The sequence below is a fragment of the Penaeus japonicus genome, unplaced genomic scaffold (genome assembly GCF_977035675.1).
Source record: "Penaeus japonicus unplaced genomic scaffold, GWHDUDI00000001_assembly GWHDUDI00000025, whole genome shotgun sequence".
In the NCBI taxonomy this organism is placed as follows: domain Eukaryota; kingdom Metazoa; phylum Arthropoda; class Malacostraca; order Decapoda; family Penaeidae; genus Penaeus; species Penaeus japonicus.
In genome coordinates, this window is record NW_028234427.1 from 15,402,822 (window position 1) to 15,407,821 (window position 5,000).

A 5,000-nucleotide genomic window follows, 5' to 3' on the forward strand; every position below is an offset into this window, starting at 1 on the left:
GGAGAGAAAGAGAGAAGGGGAGTGGAAGAGGAGATAGAAAGAGAGAGAGGTCAGAGAGAGAGAGAGAGAGAGAGAGAGAGAGAGAGAGAGAGAGAGAGAGAGAGAGGGGAGAGAGAGAGAGAGAGAGAGAGAGAGAGAGAGAGAGAGAGAGAGAGAGAGAGAGAGAGAGAGAGAGAGAGAGAGAGAGAGAGAGAGGAGAGAGAGAGACAGAGGAGAGAGAGAGAAAGAGAGAGAGAGACAGAGGATAGAGAGCGAAAGAGAGAGAGAGAGAGAGAGGTCAGAGAGAGAGAGAGAGAGAGAGAGAGAGAGAGAGAGAGAGAGAGAGAGAGAGAGAGAGAGAGAGAGAAGAGGAGGAGAGAGAGAGAGAGAGAGAGAGAGAGAGAGAGAGAGAGAGAGAGAGAGAGAGAGAGAGGTGAGAGAGAGAGAGAGAGAGAGAGAGAGAGAGAGAAAGAGAGAGAGAGAGGAGAGAGAGAGAAAAAGAGAGAGAGACAGAGGATAGAGAGCGAAAGAGAGAGAGAGAAAGAGACCCATCTAGAAATACACAGCCAACCAAACGCACACACAAACCAGAAATGACAAATCAGCAAGCGTGGTCTCCATCTCTCGCCCATGAGATAAAATCACATTCCTTGACCAAGAATTGTGCATTACACAAGCTTATATTCCTCATTAACCCAAGCATTCACTATTACCCTCATATTACGTCTATCGAGTTGGGGCGGAAACACGAATCCTCTAAGGGATGCAGCTGTCTCTTCCTTAGACGATATCTTCATGTTATTCATCCCGGTGTCAAAGGCTCGGTTTCTTCTCGCCTTCTTTTCTTCGTGAACGTGATTCTCTACCTCTTCATTATCTTAATTGTCATTTTCTATGTCTTTGCCTTCTGCCGAAATTGAAAGAAAGCAAGACTTCAGATGGTAGTATATACACACACGCGCGCGCACACACACACACACACACACACACACACACATGTATATATATATATATATATATATATATATATATATATATATATATATATATAGATAGATAGATAGATAGATAGAATAGATACATTTTGTTAAAGCTTCAATATGTCCTTTTCGCCCCGCTCCCCTACCTCCCTTTTTAAAAATCTCGGCGAATCAGAACCTTTATCATTCTCCTCCTCTTTCTCCCTTATTTCCATACTTTCTTATCTTTCCCTTAGCGATCATCCGTTCTCCTTTTTCTCTTCCGTCCCGATCTCTTCCAATAACAATGAGAAGGAAGAAGAAAACTCTAAAGCATATCTTAGTAACATTTTCAGCAACAACAAAGAAAAATAATTTTTTCCATTATATATATATTTTTTTTACAAAACAACAATAGAAACCAAAATTAAATTTCTCAAACAACAACGCCAACCAAAAAACAAACAAACAAACAAACAAGGAAAACAAAAACCCACAGACGTACAAAAAAAAAAAAAATCTTCATACAAGAAAAAAAAAAAAACTCTACACATATATCCAAATACACATATTTCCTTTTCCCTTCCCGGCATCAAAGTCTCAATGCCGTCCCCTCGTTAAAATGCCCTCTCGGTGACGCCTGCATCCATTCACCCTTTTTCGAGACGCGGAATATTACGGGAAGCGCCGACCTAATGCGGGCGGTGTAACATTTCTCAGACTTAATGAGCGGGGAGAGGAAAGGGTGGGCGTAGGAGGGGGTGGGGGTGGGATTTGAAGGGACGTGGTGGGGAGGTAGGAGCGGAGGGAGAGGTGCTTGGGGGGAGGATAGGGAGGGTGAGGAGTGGGGGGGAGGGATTGGGCGGTTTGCTAAGGAGGTTGGGGGTGTGCGGGTAGGGATGGGGAGGTGGGGGAGGCAGTGAGGTGAGGAGGGGTGCGTACGAGGGTTAGGGGGTGAGGAGGCTTGGGGGTAGAGGAGTGAGAGTGGGGGTTAGGAGGGTGAGGAGTGGGCGGTAGGAGGTGAGAGTGGGGTTGGTAGAAGGGTGAGGATAGGTGCGTGGGGGTAGGAGGGTGAGGAGGGGGGGTAGGAGGGTGAGGGAGGAGGAGGGGTAGAGAGGGTGAGAGTGGAGGTAGGAGGGTGAGGAGTAGGGTTGGTAAGAGGGTGGAGGAGTGGGGGTAGTAGAGGTGAGGAGTGGGGGTAGGAGATGGCTGAGAGTGGAGTTGGGGTAGGAGGGTGAGGAGGGAGGGATGGTGTAGCGAGGTGTGTGAGGAGTGGGGGTATGGAGGGTGAGTGAGTGGGTTGGTAGGGAGTGGGTGAGGATGGTGGGTGGTAGTGAGGGTAGAGGAGGATGGCGTAGGTCGGGTTTGAGGAGTGGGGGGGTAGGTGAGGGTGGAGGTGAGTGGGGGTCGGAGGGTGAGGGGAGTGGGTGTGGTAGGAGGTGGTGAGAGAGTGGGGGTAGTGAGGGGGTGAGGAGTGGGGGGGAATGAGGTCGATGGACGGGTGGGGAGTAGGAGGTGGCTAGAGGCAAAGATGGGGGGTGTAGGAGGGGGTGAAGGATGTGGGGGGGGGGGTAGGGAGGGGTGGAGGAGTGGGGGGGTAGGAGGTGTAGGAGGAAGTGGGTGGGAGGAGAGGGTCGGGAGGAGTGGGGCGGTAGGGGGGGATGAGGTAGAATGGAGGCTGGAGTGGTGACGGCAAGGTTGGGGGTAGGAAGGTGATGAGGGTAAGGCGGGGGATAGGGGGGGGGGGTAAGCGGTCAGAAGGGAGGTAAAGCGGTGTAGGGAGAGTAAGATGGTAAGGAAAGTAGTGTTCAGAAGGCGGCGTTGAGGGTGGATAACGGAGAAGTATACAGTGGGTAAGCAAAGGAATAAGGCAAAGGGGTATGCGAGAGAAGGGGAACAAGGGGATAACAGATACGACGAAGGGCAAAGAGAGGTGGAGAGGACAGAAGCAGAGAGAGGAAAGAGAGAAGCGAAAGAAGGAGAGATAGCGAAAAGCAATAAAGAGAGAGAAGAGAGATGAGAGAAGAGGTAGCGCAGATGAGAGAGAGAGAGAGAGAGAGAAAGAGAGAGAGAGCGCGAGGAGTCAGAGAGCGAAGAGAGAGAAGACCAGAGATAAAGAGGGAGCAACAGGATAGACTAAATACAATACCAGACAGAGTAAATAGATACATATATAAAAAAATAAACGAAGAGAGAGAAGAGAGAGAGAGAGAAGAGAGAGAAGTAGAGAGAGAGCAGAGAAGAGAGAGAGAGAGAGATAGACGAGATGAGAGAATAGAGAAGATAGAATAAGATAATAAAGAGAAAGAGAGAGGAGAGAAAAAGAGAGAGAGACGAAGAGAGAGATGAGAGAGAGAGAGAGAAGAGAGAGAGAGAAGAGGGGAGGAAGAGAGAGAGAGAGAGAGAGAGAGAATGAGAGAGAGGAGAGAGGAGAGAATAAGAGTAGAAGAGAATTAGATAAGATAGAGATGAAAGAGAAGATGAGAGTAAGCAGAGAGAGAGAAAGCGAGAGAGACGAAGAGAGAGAGATAGAGAGAAGAGAGAGAAAGAAGAGAGAGAGAGGAGAGAGAGAGAGAGAACGAGAAAGAAGAGAGATGAGAGACGAGAAGAGAGAGAGAGAGAGAGAAAGAGATGAAGAGAGAAAGAGAGAAGCGAGAGAGAGGGGGGAGGGGAGGGGAGAGAGAGAGAGAAAGAAAGAAAAAAAAAGAGGAACAGAGAGAAAAGGAGGGAGAGGTAGATAGATAGATAGAGAGACAGACAGATAAAAAGATGGAGATAAAGATAGATAGGTAGATAGACAGATAGATAGATATAGAGATTAATACGAACGAAAAACAAAGGAAAAATTCACGAGAAAAAAGCGAAGAGTCAAAGGGGATAAAAAAGGGAATATAAAGACAAGAAAAATAAACAACACGAGAGCAAGCAGCCAAGAAGAAGCAAAGTTGAGTAATTGTCTATTTAATCAGACTGAAGGAAAATTGCATGAGGAGAAAAAAAAATAAAAAACAAAAAAAAAAAAAAAAAGTGATGTCTTAATGAGGAAAAAACACAGATGGGAAACAATGTCAGAGAACGTAAGGGCAGAAGATAAGACGAAACGTACAAGCTGAAAAACAAGGAACAAAAACATGTTTACAAAGCAAGGGAAAATACACCTGAACACAACAATTCCGTAACAACAACATATAATAAAGGGTAAAAAATATCAACAAAGAGCAAAAATATATATACAGAAATAGCAGGAAAGACAAGATACGAGATTTAGTCCGCATTAAAGGACCATGATAACTGTGACATATTACATCAGTGGTTATTCAAATTCTAATGCACCGAATACACCTCCGCTGTAGGGCAGTATTGCCGGAGCAGGGGGCGGGGGGGGCGGGCCTGTATAGCCAGATGGGTAGGTGGTTCCAACTCATCTAAAGGATCCAGCTCATACTGAACGAAGACTTATAAGGGATAGCCATAACACTATATTAACATGAGAACTCACATTAAAGAGTCACTACATCTAAAAGGAGACTGACACATCTTAGGTAGGTTACCAATAAGATAAATTCATATCGTTCAGTTCAGAACTACTCATCTCAGGGCGAATTCATCGCTAAAAAGAACTCACTCATAACAAGCGAAGACCATCCTACACTACAAGGGAGACTTTACTTACAAGACAAGAACTTCACATCCATTCTTAGAGGTAATCATTCTTGAGAGACACACACTCATAAGGGAGACACTTACAAGAAAGACACACTTACAAGAAAGACTTACCGATAGAACCTACACTTAAGGGAGACACTTACAAGAGAGACTTACTTACAAGAAAGACTTACCGATAGAACCTACACTTAAGGGAGACACTTACAAGAGAGACTTACTTACAAGAAAGACTTGCCCATAAGAGGTAATCATTCTTGAGAGACACCCACTCATAAGGGAGACACTTACAAGGGAGACATACTTACAAGAAAGACTTACCGATAAGAGGGGGTCCTTCTGAGAGACACCTACACTTATGGGAGACACTTACAAGAGAGATTTACTTATAAGGAGCAT

At 45.7% G+C, this 5,000-nt stretch overlaps 1 protein-coding gene across 1 annotated transcript in view; it reads right to left on the minus strand.

The window, feature by feature from the left end:
• LOC122264247 (nephrin) overlaps positions 1-5,000 on the minus strand; it is a 279,223-nt gene that overhangs the window by 166,797 nt on the left and 107,426 nt on the right. The gene's annotated exons all lie outside the window — the stretch shown is intronic.